The sequence below is a fragment of the Oryx dammah genome, unplaced genomic scaffold (assembly GCF_014754425.2).
Source record: "Oryx dammah isolate SB20612 unplaced genomic scaffold, SCBI_Odam_1.1 HiC_scaffold_4, whole genome shotgun sequence".
Taxonomy (NCBI): domain Eukaryota; kingdom Metazoa; phylum Chordata; class Mammalia; order Artiodactyla; family Bovidae; genus Oryx; species Oryx dammah.
In genome coordinates, this window is record NW_024070188.1 from 60,502,926 (window position 1) to 60,524,247 (window position 21,322).

General features: G+C 36.8%; 1 protein-coding gene and 1 pseudogene across 7 annotated transcripts in view; both read right to left on the reverse strand.

Annotated features, from left to right (window-relative positions):
* The window catches only part of AHI1 (Abelson helper integration site 1), a 214,198-nt gene that overhangs the window by 48,555 nt on the left and 144,321 nt on the right, over positions 1–21,322 (reverse strand). The window lies entirely within an intron of this gene.
* LOC120863087 lies at positions 374–20,449 on the reverse strand (annotated as a pseudogene).

A 21,322-nucleotide genomic window follows, 5' to 3' on the forward strand; every position in this document is an offset into this window, starting at 1 on the left:
TGACCTTTGGCTACGTGGTTGGCCTTGTTATTTCACCACTCTGTATATATTAAAATAGAAAGCAACTTACACACAAGAACAAGTGATTGGAGCAAAGGGAGAAGATGCTTCTTTGTGTAGATTCCAGAAGGACTATGCAAAAGTATGGACGGTGTAAGCCAAGTCATTATCTTTATAGCACTGTTCTCCCCTAGTTACAACATGAGGGGATTGTAGCTTTTTAACTACGAAACTCCTGAGAGACAGTACTTTCTACTTGAAATAAAGTATTTAGAATAGATTGTGGCTTTAGATGGGTTTGCTGCTTTTTCAGTTTTTAGGGAAACATTCTTAATGAATTTTATAGAACTCTGACAAAAGGGTTTTTTAAATACTCTCAAGTTTTAAACTGCTTCATTATATACAAGAGGTCTGAGGATAGCTGTAGCATTTCATATGCTTTCTGAGAGAAATGGACTGTTTTCTTGGCCACTGGAAATGTTTCTTATGAAATGAAACAATTTATACATCTTGAACTTTTTTTTTTTTTACTGTTTCTTTGAAGTTAAAATGGCTATGATAGCTCACTAAACACTTCAATCCCTGATGTGTTAAAGTTGAACATTCCACATAGCCAGTGTGCTCCCATTTCTTTTTCTAGTTTCCACCCTTATTCCAGACACAGGTTTTTCTTTATATCTTTGTCTTGTTTGGGATCACCTTGGAGATGTGAGTTCCTATTAATACAATGGGTATACTTAGCATGTATTACTTAAGTTCTGTTACCCACTCCTCTTTCACATTTTGAAATAAGGCTACATTTACCACAGAGAAGCATATAAGGAGAACATCAGGCATCGGATAAGATAAAAGCCTCAGATGATCAGTCTTGTGTGTTCTTAGTCTTCCTGTTTGGCCGTGTCATAGGGAATCAGGAGGTACTAGCTGTCGCCTATGGTGATGCTGACTGTGTACTAGTTGAAGATGGCGGGCACATAATTCTCCAGGAAGATGCTGTTGGCACAGGTCCTATATAGGTGCGTCTTGCCCACTGCCCGGTCGCCAGTCACTACACACCTGAGGATCACTGCCCCGGCCCATGAGCCATGCTGGGCATGGCCCCCTTACTTTACCAGTCCCCTCGCCGGCTGTGCATGCCTGCTGCCTCCCAGCAGCTAACAAGTGAAATGAACCTTTAAGAAAGTCTCACTCCTCAGTTATGACAAGGACTATTTGGTCTTTATTATTAAAACAGAATAAAAGAGCAGATTAAAAACTTTAGTAGAAAACCAAATTTAACAATAAATCCTCAATTGTACAGAAGTACATTACTAAACATTCAAATGACTCCTTTACTAATAGTGACACTGGGATTGTATTTTATTTCATGAGATAAATGGAAAAACATACAGCCCTATTTCTAGCATCATGTGGTAGAAATATACACAGTCTCTTACAATTATTTCCATGAACACTAAATAAGACAAACTAAAGTCCTATTATGTTTAACTGATCTTATCTGGATAATAAGAAAGATTAGCATGATTAAGAAAACAGATAAAGAAAGCAAATAATTGCACAAAGTTTATTGTCTCTGTATCAAACTATCTGCTATATAAATATATATGGACCTTAAATGCTTCATTAAACAGATAACTGAAAATATTTAATTTCTAATACCTTCTGGTAAAGGTTAATGGAAAAAATACTAAACTAGGAATCAAGATAGTGAGTTTTCAGTCCTGACTGGGTCTCCAAAGCTAAAACATACCACAAAACACAAACTGGATGTGTGTAAACTAAGGGGTCTGGACCAGATGCTAGGTGGTAGGCCTTCCATTTTTAAAATTCTATCATGCCAGGTATTCAAATACCTATTACAAACGAACAGCATTCACAAATTTTAATATGAATTCAAAACACTGATTAGCTGGATAACAGTGTGACTGTATTCGCTGTGATCACACATGAACCAGAAAAGCTTGTTTGATTGCTGTAATACCACACAGGAAAAGCCTGCTAGTCATAATTAAAGAAGAATAGTGATAAAGCATTTCTTTGGAATTTACCAGTTGGAAATACTTCTTCCTTCTTTGACAAATAGGAATGACTGAGATTTTGGACTTTATAAATAAAGCTACTGGTTTTTTTTTACAATGATTGGTATTAATTAAACACCTTATTGGACATCACCATTCACATACCTTGTTACAGTGAATTATTAGTGCTTCGTTGAAAAAGGCTCTAAAATACATCTCTGTAATGGTTATTTCCTTAAAAAAAATCAAGAAAATGATGCAGACTTTTATAGATTGGACTGTGGATTATTTTTGTTGTTGTTAGTGAAGAAAAATGATAATGCACTTTATTTTTCTTGGGAGGGATAACAAGAGGAGAATTATGAGTCATCAGCTTAGATGAGGGTATCCAACCCAAAGTGTGGCCTCCAGATTAGCAATGACAACATTACCTGGAAACCGGTTAGAAATGCAAATTCTTGGGCCTCATTCCAGACCAACTAAAACCATAGATTCTGGGGATGGACCCAGAAATCTGTTTTAAGAAGCCTGCCAGGTGATTCTGATGTACTTTAAGGTTTAGTTAACTTTATTTTGATGACCTACTTTATAAAACATGTATGTTTATTTTCTGCACATATCAAATATGCGACTACACGGTTAACAAACATTTGGTTAAGAAATATTTTAAAATATAAAATCAAGCTTTATAATAAACTGTTACTGGCAAAAGTTATAAAAAGTAAAGTTGTTTCTCCTTTCTTATTTTACTTATCTTTCTCAGTTTCCCTCGTCTCACTGAAATGCTGACTAGCTCCAGATTTGAGTAATTTTAACATCTACTTCATCATTTTTTTCAACAAGCTCATGCTCAAACTGCAACTAGGAGTCATAGTAAACATTTCTTAGGTTTCCCTACAACCTCTTAAGGATTAGAGAAATTTTTTAAATAGAAAAACAAGCAAAATTGAAAGATTAAACCTATTCACCAAGCAATAATTATTAGATACAACTGTGTCTGAGCTATTTTTATAGGCTAGGGAGAAAAAAGTGATCACAGCCCTGTCCTTGGGAGTTTTCATTTTATGTGTCATTGTTTTTGGTCTGGTGGCCCTCTTGACAAAAGGGATACCTTTAATATCTGCATAAGTCACTCTGCTGTTTCTCTACTTTCAAACTGCCAATAAAGAGTACTAGGGTGCATGCTAATAATGAATATTAAAATAATAATTTATGAATTACTTTAAAAAGTACAATCACTTTAAAATTCTCCTAACAAACCATGAGCTATGAGTAAATGTAAAATCAGTAAAAAAGAACTAGTTGAAGACAATATTTTTAAACAAATGTAAATCTGAGTATTTGCAAACATATTCAGTTTTATACACTGTCTTAGTAGTTATAAATTTTATACTTCATATTCAAAGCAGTAGTTTATAAAGATTATACACAGAAATTATACTCCTTATGAAAAATGGAATATTATTTTTTTATTCTACTGCATTCTTCAAACAGACTTGTACTTTTCCATTCTGGAACTGTTTTATTACTATACTAATAAATCGGGGCTTCCCTGGTGGTTCAGTGGTAAAGAATCTGCCTGCCAATGCAGGAGATATGGGTTCGATCCCTAGGTCGGGAAGATCCCCTGGAGAAGGAAATGGCAACTCACTTCAGTATTTTTGTCTGGGAAATCCCATGGACAGAGGAGCCTGGAGGGCTCCAGTCTATAGGAACGCAAAAGAGGTGGGCACAACTCAGCGACTAAACAACAAGAAGCAATTACACAATGCATACAAAGAGTTATAGTACTTAATATTTTTGAGAACTATTCAGGCATGTGCTAAGCATTTTACACTATATATGTACATGTTTGTATGTATACACACACAAATATATGCATACATTATATATTTGTGTGCACACACATGTTCACATATACATATATAACTACCCTATTTAGTACTTATCATGCCTTTGTATGGGCTTCCCAGGTAGCTCAGCTGGTAAAGAATCCACCTGCAATTCAGGAGACCCCCAGTTCAATTCCTGGGTTGGGAAGTTCCCTTAAAGAAGGGATAGGCTACACACTCCATGATTCTTGGGCTTCCCTGGTGGCTCAACTGGTAAAGAAAAGTGAAAGTGAAGTCGCTCAGTCATGTCCGACTCTCTGTGACCCCACGGACTGCAGCCTACTAGGCTTCTCCATCCATGGGATTTTCCAGGCAAGAGTACCGGAGTGGGTTGCCATTTCCTTCTCCAGGGGATCTTCCCAACCCAGGGATCGAACCCGGGTGTCCCACATTGCAGGCAGATGAATCCTGGTAAAGAATCCGCCTACAATGGGTTCAACCCCTGAGTTTGGAAGATCCCCTGGAGAAGGGAACAGTTATCCACTCCAGTATTCTGGCCTGAAGAATTCCATGGACAGAGGAGCCTGGCAGGCTACAGTCCATGGGTTGCAAAGAGCTGGACACGACTGAGGAACTTTCATGTTCATATATATGCTTTTGTTTCCTCAATTATAAACTAAAAGATTATTATTTGTCTAAATCACAGAGTTTGGCAGATTCTAAACGTTAGCAGGTTTGCTTTTCTCCTAAATCTATGCTGTTAACCACTAACCTTACATATTTAAGTTTGAAGTTAGAGGGCTGCGTGGAACCAAGTAAATATACATCTGGTTCACTGACTTTGGCTTTCGCTAAGATTTATGCCCAAAGGAGGATCTTTAAGACTTGGTATTTCTATTACAGATGGCACCTGAAGAAGATCATCAAAGCACTCTTCTTTACATTAGCTTCTCAGTTACAATTTCTTGAAGCCATCAAACTAGAAAGTTATATGGTAAACAGAAATTAGGCCAAAGTGACAGCTGATATATATATACTAACATGTGTGTCCATCTGATCACTACAGTTTATATTTATACTGAAATGACTATAAGCTCAGTTTATTTGGGAAGGCTCTGTGCAGGAATCCTAAATAATAAATTTAAATGGAAAAAGAAAAGCTGTTTAGGCTGCTGATAGTAAGACATCAATGAGTAACTGCTCATCTTATTTAAACACTGAGGCTTGTCTATTTCTAATTCCAATGATAATCCAAAAATTCTCAGAAAAGTTCATGTATACACATGTGAGTATTTGGTTTAATGAGGAAGAAGATAGTAATATAATTACAGAAGAAGAAGCTGGGTGGAAAACGTCTCTACTTTAGCATATAAATATAACTGTGATACATACAAAGATGAAGATGGTTGAGTAAGAGGTTCTAAAACTTCCCAAACGGTATTTCACATGGCAAAATAGAAATCAGCTAATAGAAATTCTGGAGTTGAAAAGTACAATATTCACTAGAGGGGCTTCCCTGGTGGCTCAGACAGTAAAGAACCTGCCTGCAATGTGGGAGACCCAGGTTTGATTCCTGGGTTGGGAAGATTCCCTGGAGAAGGGAATGGCTACCCACTCCAGTATTCTTGCCTGGAGATAGGGCTTCTAACGTGGCACTAGTGGTAAAGAACCCACCTGCCAAAGCAGAAGATTTAAGAGATGTAGGTTCAATCCCTGGGTTGGGAAGATCTGGAGAAGAAAATGCAACTCACTCTAGTATTTTTGTCTGGAGAATCCCATGGACTGAGGAGCCTGGTGGGCTATAGCCCATAGGGTTATAGCACAGAGTAAGACATGAATGAGGTGACTTAGCACACAGCACAGAAGAGAGAAAAGAGAAGAAAGAAGATTTAGAGAAATAATGGCACAAACTTCCCAAAAATGATTTAAAAAATTAATCTACACATTCAAGAGCTTAAACAAAATCCATGCAGTGTAAGAAAGATCCACACCTAGATACATCGTAGCCAAACTATTGAAGACCAAGAATCTTGAAAGCAGTGAAAGTAAAACAACTCATCACACAGAAGGGATTCTTAACAAGATGATCAGTAGATTTCTCATCAGAAACTTTGGAGTTCAGAAGTTAGTAAGATGATGCTTTCAACATTAAGTGTGGAAAGAAAACTCGATCTACTATTCAATATCCAGCAAAATTACCATGTAAAAAAAAGAAGAAACTAATATATTCCCAGATAAATGATAACAGAGTTTGTTGCTAGTTGACCTGCTCTTTAAGAAAAACTAATGGGAGTCCTTCAGGCTGCAATAAAAGGGCACTTGACAGGAACTCAAACCCACATAAATAAAGAGCACTGATAAAGGTAATTACAGAAGTAAATGCAAAGACAGTATGTGTCCTTCTTTAAAAGCAACTTTTCACCTGATTTAAAAGGTAACTTCATGAAGAATTATAAAATGTGCTGATGGTTTACAGTGTATAAAGATGCAATTTCTATGACCATAATAGCAAAAAGGAGGCAGGAAGGAAAAGAACTGAATTAAAGTTTTGCACACTACTGAAATTAAGTTGGTACTAATCTAAACTATATTAGGATGTAAGTTGCAATTTTCAGGGTAACTACTAAGAAAATAACTCAAGTATAACACAAAAAGCAAAGAGATTTAAATTGGTATATTAAAAAATATTACTTTAATCAAAAAAGAGTAATTAAAGAGGAAAGGAGCAAAAAATACATCAGAAAAACAAACCAAATTGTAGACCGAATTCTATCTTATCAATAATTAAATTAAATGGAAATAGATCAAGCACTGCAAATGGAATGCAAAAATTATAAGAATGGAAAAAAGACACATTCAAATCATCTACTGTCTACAAGAGGAACATTTCAAAAGCACAATAAAGTTGAAAAGAAAGAAAAAATAGGCCATACAAATAGAAACCAAAAGAGAGCTGGAGAGGCTGTTCTGATAAAAGGCAAAATATAATTTAAGACAAAAATTGTCAGTAAAGATAAAGAAGAACATTTTAATGATAAAATTGTCAATCAATCAAGAAGCCATAAGTATGAATATATATGCAACTAAAAAGTCTCAAAATACATAAAGAAAAAGACAGAATTTAAAGGTAAGCTAGATGATTCAACAACAAGCTTTTGAGACTCCAATACTCTAACTTTCTATAATGAATAGAACTAGGCAGATCAACATAGAAGACTTGATCAACACTAAAAATCAACTAGATCTAACAGACAACTATAGAATACTCTACCTAATAAGAGCAGAATACGTATTATTCTTAAGTACATGTAGAACAATCTCTAGAATAAACAATATGCTAGTCAAGGCTATGGTTTTTCCAGTAGTCACGTATAGATGTGAGAGTTGGACTGTGAAGAAGGCTGAGTGCTGAAGAATTGATGCTTTTGAACTGTGGTGTTGGAGAAGACTCTTGAGAGTTTCTTGGACTGCAAGGAGATCCAACCAGTCCATTCTGAAGGAGATCGACCCTGGGATTTTTTTGGACGGAATGATGCTAAAGCTGAAACTCCAGTACTTTGGCCACTTCATGTGAAGAGTTGACTCATTGGAAAAGACTTTGATGCTGGGAGGGATTGGGGGCAGGAGAAGAAGGGGATGACCGAGGATGAGATGGCTGGATGGCATCACTGACTCGATGGACGCGAGTCTGAGTGAACTCCAGGAGTTGGTGATGGACAGGGAGGCCTGGCGTGCTGTGATTCATGGAGTCGCAAAGAGTCGGACACGACTGAGCGACTGAACTGAACTGAACTGATGCCATAAAATAAGCCTTAAAAAAACCCAGAAATCATAAAAATGTGTTCTCCAATCACAATGAAATGAAAATAGAACTTAGAATCAGGAAGACACTTGGGAAATTCACAAAGGTGTAGAAATTAAACAATATATTCCTAAATAACCAATAGGTGAGAAAAAAGAACACCAGGGAAATTAAATATCACATACCAAAATGTATGTGGAGTGGCCAATAATGATACAGCCTCAAGGAATCCATAAAAAAACACTGCAAAACATATTTTAGAAGTAGTAGAAATTTTGTAGTGTAAATGTTTTCACTGAGAAAAAATCAAAACAATAAGGTAACATTATACTTTAAAACTGGAAAAATAAAACTAAACCCAAAGCAAGCAGAAGGAAGGAAATGATAAACATTAAGATGGAAATAAAAAACAGCAAACAGAAAAAGAAGAGAAAATTAACAAAACCAAAAATTGGTTCCTTGAAAGACCAAGGAAACTAAAACTTTTGCTAGACTAACTAAAGGTGGTGGAGTGGAAGGTAACACCCCAAATAACAAAAATCAGGAATGAGAGAGCAGATATCACTATTGGTCTTAGAGAAAAAAAGGATTATAATAAAGTGCTATTATTAACTGTATGTTAACAAATTAAATAGCCCAGATGAAAGGGACAAATTCCTAGAAAGACACAACTTAAAACTGACTGAAGAAGAAGAAAATCTGAATGGACCTAAGACTAAAGAGACTGAATTAGCAATCAAAAATTTCTCATGAAGAAAAGCTTAAGTACAGAATGAAACACTGGTGAACTGTACCAAAGGTTAAAAAAAATAATGTCAATCTTTTACAAAATTCTTCCAAAAAATAAAAGAGAAATGAACACTTTCTAACTCACTTTATGAAGTCAGTATTACCATGATCCCAAAGCTGGACAAGAAAACTACACACTTCTTATGAATACTGATGTAAAAACATTAACAAAATGCCAGTAAACAGAATCTACAACATATAAAAAGATTATACACTATGATCAAGTGGGATTTATCACAGAAATGACAGTTTGGCTTAACATATGACAGTCTATGTAACAGACCATATTAATAGCATTAAGGAGAAAACCCACATAACCATTTCAATAAATACAGAAAAACCATTTAACAAAATCCAACATCCTTTCCTGATAAAAACACTCAATAAAGTAAGAATACAAGAAAGGTTATGCACAAAAATGCACAGCTAACAATATATTTACTGGTCAAAGACTGATTGCTTTTCCTCTAAGATTATGAGCAAGACAAGACAAAGACACAACTTCTACTTCAACATCATACTGAAGATTTTAGCCAATAAACTAGGCAAGAAAAAAGAAAGGCATCAAGATGGAAAGAAAAAAGTAGAGCTATATTAGCAGATGACATGATCTTGTGTATAGACAGCCTCAAGGAATCCATAAAAAAAAACTGCAAAACATATTTTAGAAGTAGTAAACAAATTCACTAAGGTTATAGAATACAGTTGAATATAAAAAGTGAATTATATTTCTATACCCATGGAATTAACAATCTAAATAATAAAACCAAGTCCATTTACAATAGTATCAAAAATAAGAAAATACTTGAAATAAAATTTCTGAGACTTATATACTGAAAACAAAGTATCACTCATAGAAATTAAAGAAGACCTATATAAATTGCAAGGCCCGTGTTACTAGATTGGAAAAATACTATACTCAATTTTGATCTACAGATTCAACACAATCTCTATCAAAAGCTTTGTAGAAATTGAGGTGATTTTTAAAATTCATATGGAAATGCAAGAGACGTAGAATAGCAAAATAATATGGAAAGAGAACAAAGTTGGAGGACAAACTCTGCTTTTAAAACTTACTACAAAGCTACAGCAAACTACTAACATAAAGAAAGGCAAATGGATCAATGCAATAGAATTAAGAGTCCAGATATAAGTCCTTATATTCATGGTCAAAAACTGAAAAGTGTGCCAAGGCCGTTAAATAGGGAAATAATAGCGTTCTCAATAAATGGTCTTAGGAAAACTGGATAGATACATGCAAAAAATAAAGTTATAGCCCTAACTCATATATAAAAATTAACTCAAAATGGATTATACATAGACCTAGAGGTAAGAGTTAAATGTATATATCTCTCCAGGAACACACAGGAGTAAATCTTTGTGACCTTAGATCAGACAATGGTTTCTTAGATATGTTACCAAAAGCAAAAGTAACAAAAGAAAAGAATAGGAAAACTGAACTTCCTAACGGCTAAAAAACAATTCTGTGCTTCAAAGGACATGATCAATAAACAGAAAAAGGCAACCTACAGAACGAAGAGACTTGTACCCAGAATATATAAAGAACTCTTAGAAGTCAATAAAAAGCAAACCCAACTAGATATAAATAATGTGAATATATCTATATCGTATCTATATATATGAGTTACATAATTAGTTGGTGATGGACAGGGAGGCCTGGCGTGCTGCAGTTCATGGGGTCGCAAAGAGTCGGACATGACTGAGCGACTGAACTGAACTGATTTATATGCTATATTCCTGGCATATGAAAGGCATACAGTATGTTTCAGGTATTATTATTATGATTCAACTGCTAGAGTTCTTTGAGTTATCACAGAGGCACGGTGTTTTAAAATAGAACTATTTCTATAGGGCACTCATAACTATAAATGTGATCCTATTTTCCAAATTAAATGTAGATGTGCTAACTTCAACTCCATTTCTAAAAACAAAACTGTATTTCTACCCTTGGTATGATAAGATCTGAATCCCCTACATATATACATACATACCATATTCATTAAAATATATCTAATTTAGATAATTATATAGTAAAATATAATTATAATTTCCTCAACTAGAAAATGGTCAAAGAATTTGAATAAATTCTCCAAATAAGATACAAATAGCACTACAAAATATGCTAACCTCATTAATCATTAAAAAATGCAAATCAAAATCAGGAGATATCACTTTTCACTCAATAAGATGACTATAATAAAAAAGATACTAACAAGTGTTGGTGAGGATGTGGAGAAATTGAAACTCTCATACTTGGCTGGTGGGATTGTAAAATGGTTCAGGCACTTTAGAGAACATTTTGGCAGTTCCTCAAAATGTTAAACACGGTTACTATATGACACAGCAATTTCAGTACTAAATATATACTCAAGAGAAATGAAAACCTATGTCCACACAAAAAGTTGTATGTAAATGTTCATCAAGCATTATTCAAAACAGCTAAAACTGGAAGCAACCCAAATACTCATCAATGAATAAAAGAATAAATAAAATGTGGCATATCCATAATTGACTATTAATCAGCCATAAAAAGGAATGAAATTCTGATTCATACTGTAACATGGATGAACTCTGAAAACATGCCAAGTGAAAGAAGCTAGATACAAAAGGTCATGCCTATTATGACTGCATTTATGTAAAATGTCCACAATAGGCAAATCCAGAGAGATAGAAATCAGATTATTATTTGCCAGGGGCTAGGGAGAGAAGGCAATGGAGTGGGGCAGTGTCTACTACTGAGTATGGGATTTCTTTTTGGGGTAAGCATTATGTTTTAAAATTGGACACATGATGGGTTCAAAACTGAATAGACTAAAATTCAATGAACTGGAGACTGTAAAAGAATAAACATTTTTCTATGTGAATGATATCCAAATAAAGCTGTTACTAAAAAAAAAAAAAAAAAGAACATCATAGAAATTATGGCTACAAAAAGTAAAGTTAGCCATGATGAATAAAGGAACAGATACAAGCAAAAACAACACAGAGATAGAGACCACAGCAATTCATGTCAGAGAGAAGAGCCTTAATTCTGGCTGTGGAAATGCACAAAAGAGGTCATATTGTGAAAATGTAACAGAAGGAGTAAACAATATATGTTGAACATAAGAGAAATAGATAAGCTTAATATATCACCAAGGTTTTGTCAGTAAGAACTAAGCAGCTGGTAGTGTTGTTAGTTGCTCAGTCATGTCCGACTCTTTGCCACCCCATGGACTATAGCTCACCAGGCTCTGTCCATAGGATTTCCCAGGCAAGAATACTGGAGTGGGTTGCCACTCCCTTCTCCAGGGAGCTGTTAGTACCAGTGACATGTAAGTCCCAAGTTCAGTTCAGTCACTCAGTCATGTGGGACTCTTTGTGACCCCAGGGACTGCAACACGCCAGGCTTCCCTGTCCATCACCAACTCCTGGAGCTTACTCAAATTCAGACATGACTGAGTTGGACAACCATCTCATCCTCTGTCATCCCCTTCTTCTCCCATCTTCAATCTCTCCCAGCATCAGGGTCTTTTCAGATGAGTCAGATCTTCGAATCAGGTGGCGAAAGTATTAGAGTTTCAGCTTCAGCATCAGTCCTTCCAATGAATATTTAAGACTAATTTCCTTTAGTATGGACTGGCTGGATCTCTTTGCAGTCCAAGGGACTCTCAAGAGTCTTCTCCAACACCACAGTTTAAAAGCATCAATTCTTTGGTGCTCTGCTTTCTTTATAGTCCAAAGAAAGACATCCATACATGACTACTGGAAAAACCATAGCTTTGACTAGATGGACCTTTGTCGGCAAAGTAATGTCTCTGCTTTTTAATAACTTTCCTTCCAAGGAACAAGCATCTTTTAATTTCATGGCTGCAGTCACCATTTGCAGTGATTTTGGAGCCCAAAAAAGTAAAGTCTGTCACTGTTTCCATTGTTTCCCCATCTATTTGCCATGAACTGATGGGACCAGATGCCATGATCTTAGTTTTCTGAATGTTGAGTTTTAAGCCAACTTTTTTTACTCTCCTCTTTCACTTTCATCAAGAGGCTCTTTAGTTCTTTGTTTTCTGCCATAAGTGTCGTGTCACCTGCATATCTGAGGTTATTGATATTTTGCCTGACAAACTTGATTCCAGCTTGTGCTTCATCCAGACTTAAATTGAAGAAAGTAGGGAAAACCACTAGACCATTCAGGTATGACCTAAATAAGTCCCAAGGAAGGTGGTAATTTTATTGAGCTGTACTCATTTTCAGGTTCTTTGGTTACCAAATGGTTAACAGCCTATATATTTATTATAAAGATCTTCTAGTAGAATGGAGAAAGAAAAGAATAATTAAGATTAGAAGCATCAACTAAGGAGTCATTCATGTTTAAGTACCAGCTGACACTTGAGTTTTAAAAGTAGGACTCAAGGAAGAAGGGAAAAGTCCAATCACCTCATTCTTGGCCAATTACCTTTTCATTCCTGTTCTTTTTAGTCCGGTTCTTCAAACAGCTGTCTGTGGCATGTGGGTAGCATAGTTTGAAGCATAGCAGGTGTTTGTAATTTCCTTTCTCAAGGTCACAGGTGACTCTGCCAGTGCACTAGAAAAACCACAGCTTCTGGGCCCCTTTCTTCCCACCAAACCCCAAGATCCCCTTCTCACATCCAGATTACTCTTGTTACTTATGTGTCTTTAACCCACCCCACAGCTATGAGAACTGAAGTGCCACTATTCTGAGGAAATCTAAGGCCCTATCCACTAACCTCAAATCATATCTGATTAAAACTTCTTGATGGGTAGATGGGATGTTTTCCAAGAAACAAAGTTTGCAATTGGCTTTCTTAGGTAACATCCATGGTAGATGATGAAGAGGAAGGAATCTGTATTTGGCTCTTTCCTATCCTCAAGGTCCTCCTGACTCTTCTTAGCTGTCATTCTGGTCAGTTCTATCAGTACTGCTCAGCTGTCTACTCTCTTCGTTACCACCCCTGTCTAATGCCATTACAAGCTACAGTAATGAGACTAAGATAGGATGAGATAATACACACTACAGAGCAGGGTTTTAAAAACTTAAAAAATATTTTTATAGGTGTTAATTGCTGCTAATATTACCTGAGCTGCTCCCAGTTTCCACAGAATCTGCTTTGTGCCATTGACTGACATTTGAGTGTGATGGTTTAATAGTATAAAATGATTCTGCTCTTAGGGAGTTAATATTTTTGGCTCATCTACCACAGTGCATTAACACATTCAATTAAAATGTTTCCAGAAGACTCTTAAAGGCCTTTTGTGTTTCAGTTTCTCTACTGGCAAATGATGATGATGATGATGATGATGATGCTTTTATCTTACAGAATTATGACATTCATGAAGCAACCTACACAAAACATTTTCCATAGTGACTGGTACACAGTGAGTGCCCAACAAATGTTAGGTACAGTTGTAATTACTCAACTCCTAAAGTTCTTTATCAAAGAGCAATGGTGTTTTGCAGTAAAATATTTCTGTAGTACTTCAAATATAATCGTATTTTCCAAACAAAGTATAGATCTATGAACTCCAGCTCCATTTCTGAAAAGGAAATTTATTTCCCAGTTTGTCAAAAAAGCTTTGAATCCGAAAAGTGCCCTTAAGAGAAGTCTGCTCACGTCACCATATTACCAGGCCAAGATATGGTGATGAGAAAATTTTATAAAGTTTGATTAAAAACACAGAACAAGAAGTTTCAATCCCTCTAGGGACTTATCTACTTAATCTTTATGTATCAAACTAACAGGTGACCCAATAATGTGGTTACAACAAAAGGTGTCTGCATTCTTGGAAGACTGATCTCTGGGGACACTGAGAAACTGGGAGGATAAAGGGCATCACAGGAAGAAAAAACCTGGTGAACTCATGTATGTTTATCAAGGTGATGAAAGAATCTATGGAAGATGAGCAGCGGGAGATAGCAAATGTCCATCTAGGTAGAAAACATAGAGGACTAGTTTGATAACTTATGATTAAATTTTCCCCAAATAGAAAACAATATCCCATAAAAATGATAAGTCTGAAATTTTTTTCTAGGTAATTGCTTCATCTTATAGCATGATCGACTCAAGTTTTGGTTTCAGTTATATAATATGTTGATCCAACCAGTCCATTCTGAAGGAGATCAGCCCTGGGATTTCTTTGGAGGGAATGATGCTGAAGCTGAAACTCCAGTACTTTGGCCACCTCATGCGAAGAGTTGACTCATTGGAAAAGACTCTGATGCTGGGAAGGATTGGAGGCAGGAGAAGGGGACAACCGAGGATGAGATGGCTGGATGGCATCGCTGACTTGATGGACATGAGTGTGAGTGAACTCCGGGAGTTGGTGATGGACAGGGAGGCCTGGCGTGCTGTGATTCATGGAGTCGCAAAGAGTCGGACACGACTTAGCGACTGAACTGAACTGATCCCCCAAGCAAAATGGCTTTTATTTATATGGCATTTTGTTGATAAATAAAAACTTTAACTGACCATAGATAAAGAAAATTTTGCCTTTTTGATTTTGGTTGGTTGGTCAATATTTTTCTAATGTTATGAATAAAGACAGTTAACAAAGGGCATTACAAAATCTGCTCATGTTACAGAGTTGAGGAGTGACCATGGCTGAAAAAAATAATCAGGATTCAAAAGAATAGTGAGTAAAAAATAAACTGTTGAAATTCAACAAGGATAAATGGACCACAGCACTTAGGGCTAAACAATAATAGTGGAAAGTTGAGAGATTACTGTGAGCTAGACAGTACTGAGCTCAGTACTGTGAACAGCACCACCCACTGAGGTGGGTGCTATTATTACCTCCTTTCAAGAGATGGGCATACTGAGGGACGAACAGGTAAATAATGGGAAGACAGGTTTGACAATAAATTTTTAAAATATCAAGAAATTATTTTATAAATCAATATCAAACACAGTATCCAGATGACAGAAACCCAAAATATCACTCTTTTTCATATCACAACTAGAATAAGTTCAGTTCTGGATGCCACTTTCTAAAGAATGTGAACAAACTGGATGGATTCAGTATAGGTGAAGTGGGATTAAGTGGATGGAATTATCTTAAAAAAGTCAAGATAAGACCGACACGCCCAAGCATCTCAAGAGCCATGTTTATAGAAGAGGAAACTGACTTGTTCTGTAATGATCTAGAAGCAAAGCAAAATCAAGATACTAATCTTTTGTAGTAAAGCACAAAACTTGAGTAATTAACGAAAACACAGAGTTTCTAAAGTAGAAGTAATTTTTGTTTTCCAGGAAAGAATGTATCCACAAGCAAGGGGACTGTTTTTTTTTTTTTTTTTTTTTTTAGTAACCAGTGATACATCCTTCTCATATGTTGAAGCTAAATGGCTAAAAACGTGTAGAGATTAGAAACACTGCAATGCTTTCATCAAAATATCCCACTATTAGCAGACAGTGCAGTCTCTGGCAAATATGAAGAACTCCAGAGGCTCTTAGGTAACATGTTAACTAAAAAGAAAAAGAAATTCCTGGCTCTATATTTACTATTTATGTGACCCTAGGGCTGCCATCTATAGGGTTGCACAGAGTTGGACACGACTGAAGCGACTTAGCAGCAGCAGCAGGGAAGACACTTATCTTTTCAGTGCCTCAGTTTTGTAATTTATGAAATTGGGATAATAATAAGGGATAATAATACTTATTGAAGAATTACACAGATGAAAAGAAAGTAAATATAAAGATACACTGGCAACACAGTAAGTAGTCAATACACGTATAATTATGATGAACAATCTTGGAGGTTTGGGATCATTATGAACACTAGTAATATAAATAATAGCTGGTGATACCACGTGTAACGCATTTGACAGTTCTCATATGTAGTACTGAACAAGAACGTGGAAAACCTCTCTTTTAGTGGTGTTCACATTTTATTAGGGGAGACAAAATTCCATAATTTTTATAGGCCTTTCTGCTATAAAGCCTTGCATTCTGTAGAATGAGGCTTATGAAAAATGCAGTTGTTGCAGACTACTTAAAATCTATGGAACTTATAACTAGAGTGCTGATAGAAACTAACAATTCTAATCAAAGCACTAATATAGTATTAAACTTCTGCTGGTATCTGCACCCAGCATTACTGTTAAGTCAGGTCCATGAAAAAATTTACTTTCAGTAGAGACCAGTTAATCAAAATTAAAAACTCAATCAGGTTTTAGATTTCTTCGTCTCTCAAACAAAACAATTTTTCTGAAATTAGGGGAAATGTTTTTTGCAGCTTCTTCATTTGTACTAGCAGCTATTGAAGCTACTAAATCAGCTATTAGCAAAAGGCATTTCAGCTTTTTTTCTAAAATTACTCAGTCTTTCCATTTGGTTATAAGAAAAGCCTGCCTTTGATGGCTGTGAACTTAAACCATGCAGGAAAAAGTCTTCTGCAATCTTATTGACATCGTTCATCTATTTACTAACTGCACGTTGGCTAATTTGTTTTACAGAAACACAGACTGCACTTACAGTGACAGTAAGTACTACTCCAAAGAAACAGTTTAGAGGGCGTAGCAAATGTTTCAAGTGGGGCATATCGCCACCTCCCCTTATGGCATTTAATAGAGCTCCTGCCTTCTGGCTCCTGTCTTCCCAGTTTAAGTTCCCAAGGGAACAGACTCCTTTCCAGCACTTGCTCTTTTTGCTGTTTTCAGGGGGAAAAAATATGACCAAAATAATTCCTGTGGAGTCAGGTCTCAAGGGAACCATGTGTTCACACTTCTAGACATCTCACTAGCTTAACTAAGAAAGTACTTCAGCTAGAATCTAAAATGGAAAGATTTTCATTTTAGTTTTTTTTTTTTTAATGCTTTGGATGTACTGTTTTAGGAGATTTATGTACTTTTGAATTATTCTTGATTCATAGTTTTGATGAGCCGATTCCTCAAGTTCTACCAGTTTATATAACTGAACATGTTTTTATTTGTATGGGAAAGATAGCCAGTGACTGAAAAGGGCAAAATAGATTATGGGGTGCTCTTTCAATAGAGCCCCAGGCAGCAGGACCAGTGTCCCTTCTTCTCCCTGCTGTACTGCACATACTCTCCAACCCCTGCCGAGTTAAACAGTTATCTGAACACCATATCCTACTGCTTGGCATCATTTCACCAAGCACTGGGCTTACGAGAGTGGAGAGATTTGGTTGGTAGTGAAAGGACTTAGGTTTTTGATCTAAAGACAACTAACCCATGAAATTTCTAGTAGCAATGGTGGTGATGCGCATTTGTCAGTCGATTCAGTGGACACAACTGAGTTCTATGTACATATTATAGATATATAGTAAATGGGTGAATTCTGAGTCCTGAGAACAGAAAGAATGAGAGAAATGATCAGTGATTATTCAAGTGATGACTTTCAGAAATTTGCTTAGATTTTCTTCTTTAATATGTTTTCTTGGAACAGTAAGAGCAGATTAAAAAAGACCCAGAAGTATACCTAAAAGATCAGCTTCTTCAAACATCCTCATTTTACCAACTAGAAAAGCTTTAAGTATTTAGTAAGGCATCACCCAACTCAATGGACGTGAGTTTAAGCAAACTCCAGAAGACAGTGAAGGACAGGGAAGTCTGGTGTGCTGCAGCCCATGGGGTTGGACTTGACTTAGTGACTGAACAAGGAATCTTGCTATAACTGCCCTCACACTACTCCTTTGTCAAATGCCAAAATACAGTCTGCCTCTTTCTCTCCATTGAGGTTCCTGGATTTTTCCTTTCCTCTGAGAAATGTTTTGAAAGTAATAATGTTGCATAAATACAAAACCTTAACTTTTCACTTTTGAAGAACGTGGAAAAAGAAACATTTACTAAATCATTCTATATAGGTTCCTTTCATGGCAGCCCTTTGACACAACATTACTTTCTTTTGTGTAAGTCAACAATATACACACAAGGCTATGTTAACTGCTATTGCATTTTCCATCCTCCTCTCAAGATAGGTTTCCCAAGCTGCTTCCAGTTTATCATGCTTCCATTCTGCTCCCAATCTCCCAAACATTTCTGACTACCCATGACAGCACAAAAACACCCTCTGTTTAGATTCCCCTGGCTTCCAAGATGCTACACGATTCCTGACTTTCTATGTCTCTCTTCTCTATCTGTCTTCCACGGGGCTTTTTCCAACCTTCTGAATAAGGACATCCCTAAGGTCTAGTCTAGCTCTTTGCACTTATTTCTATAGTTTCAGCCTTTACTCATTTAAACTGTATATGCTGAGAATCTATAAGAAATGGTGATGAAAACAGACATGGTCCTTACTTTCAGGAAATTTACATCCATTTGACTGAGGAAGACAAAAAGATAAACATGAAAATAACTGAACAAAAAATTACAAATTGAGGTAAGCATTAAGAAGGGAAAAAAAGTGCAATAAAAAGGATAAGTGGGGAATATCTAGTTCAGATAGAGTGCTGAAGGAAGATCCTCTCAACGCCTGACATTTACTGGGATCTAAAGAAAAAGCCCCTTATGCCAAAGGGTGTGTATATTCCTGGCAGAGAGGCCAAATGTTCAAGGCTGATAGGTGAGTGCGAGTAAGGCTGGCTGTGTTCCAGAAACTCAGAGCAGAGAATATCATACGTTGATGCTGAAGAGGTAGGCAGAGACCAAATCATGCAAGGCCCTGTAAGCCCCAGGAAAGGATCTGGGTTTATTCTACATGTAAGAGGAAGTTATTGAGGAGTGCTAAAAAGGAGAAGGATAATCCATTCTGACTCTCATTTTAGAAAGATCACTCTGGCTGCTATGACTTACAGAATGGATGGACAAGGTGCTCACACATTTAGGATTGCCCAAGACAGTTCTAGTTTATATGTTTGTGTCCTGGTGTAACTGGATTTCTGCATTAACTGCCAGAAAAAGCCACAATATGCAAATACATACATACATACATAAAAAACTTTAAAAAATGAAAAGAGAAAAAGAAAGGAGGTTGATCAAGACACAGGCAGGCCTTTGAGGCAACATTTATCAGATTTCCTTGCTCTTCGTTTCCCAGCTCTAGCTGGGACTCTGGGGTCCTCCCTTGGATTCTTGACCTTAGGTTTAGGACATGGTCTTATTCTTATTATCTGGCCATCTCCTGTGATGAAATAATATTCAATATCTGTTATACAGAAACATATTGAGTGGAATGTGTCTCAACTCATTCATTCCTCACAACGATCCTTGAGGTAGGTATTACCCTCACTTGCAGATAAAGAGATAAAAGAATCTTGTCTGAAGTCACATGGAGTAAAAGTGGCCAAAGCAGGACTTCAAGCCAGGACATCTAGTCTGGACTCAGTGTTCTCTAAGCCCTCTTCTAAAATTACTCCTCACTGGGAGAGACCTGGACATGTTTAGGGAACTAAAAGTAGCTCAGAGCAGTTAGCGAGAGCATGAGGAAAAAGCTGGAAGTAAGTCTAAAAAGGTAGCAAAAGGCTTCAAATCACATGCTACATAGCTTGGCCTTCAACTGGTTGGAGATGGGGTGCACCCCAAGACCTTTAACATATGATCATATTTATGCCTTGGATATGGGCTTCTCTGATGGCTCAGTGGTAAAGAATCCTCCTGCCAATGCAGGAGACGTGGGTTCAATCCCTGGGTCGGGAAGAACCCCTGGAGAAGGAAATGGCAACCCACTCCAATATTCTTGCCTGGACAGTCCCATGGACAGCGGGGCCTGGCAGACTACAGTCCATGGGGTTACAAAGAGTTGGACACAATTTCTCAACTAAACAACACCACCAATGCCTTGGATAGATAAATAACTCTGTGGAGAACACCCTTGGGAGATGAGTAGAAACAGACTGGTTTCTGACCGAGCTTTTTCTGAAGACTGGATATCTGCCTCCTTCCAGGACGAGGCCTTTGGACGCCTGCTGTGAAGAGTCTGCTTGCTCCCTATCCGTGATGCTGCATGGGATTCCCACAACTGAGGCCTGGGCCCTCTGACCACTGCACCTCCCTTCTGGAGCCCAGAGCTGTGCAGTGTGGCTCTCTCCATCAGAGCAAATGCAGATCTTCAAAGCTCATCCTCTTTCCTGAGGTCCAAGCCTATATTCCCAGTTCTCTACTGAACATTTCTACTTGTACATGGCCTATGGTTATGTGAAATTTAACACGTCTAATACAGAATCTATTCTTCTCTAAACATTATCCTGTATCCCTATTTTTAAAAAATCTGTTAACAGCCATCATTCTCTTAGTAACCTATGTCTGTCTCCTATGTTACCTCTTTTCTTTTGAGTTTCCATCATTGACTCTAGTTTCCAAATATTTCTCATAAGCATACTTCTATTTCCATTTCCACTGTTCCTTCCTTATTCAGATCCTTAACACCTTGGAAAGTGGATTATAATAGATTCACAGAGCACCTACTTTCTTCTGGTCTCCACTACCTACAATTTCATGTGTGCTTTTATTTTAATTAAAAAAAAAATCACCCCTTGGTCATATTATTCTCATGCCCAAATGCCTTACTGTTGCTTATACTGATAAAGTCTCAATTCTTTGTCTAACATCCAATGATCTTGATAAATCATGCCCCAATTACCTTTTCTTAATCTATCTCTGATTAAGAAGAGTTCTGAAAAGCTCTGCTTCATGCCAACTCTCCATCTATAAACTGTGTACTTTCCTTCTCCTTCTATCTTCAGTCACACTGTTACTCCAGTCTAGAATATCCTACTCCTTTTAAAAATCCCATATTTCCTTTATGATTCAGTTAAGCACCTTCCTACTCTAAATAGCCTTCCCAAACCCCTCAAGCCCTGGGAATTCCTATGGCACTCAAATCCCATACCATATTCCTATACTTGAGTACAAGTTGCCTTAGTGACATGACATCTGTATTCATTGCTCTGAACTTATATTCAAT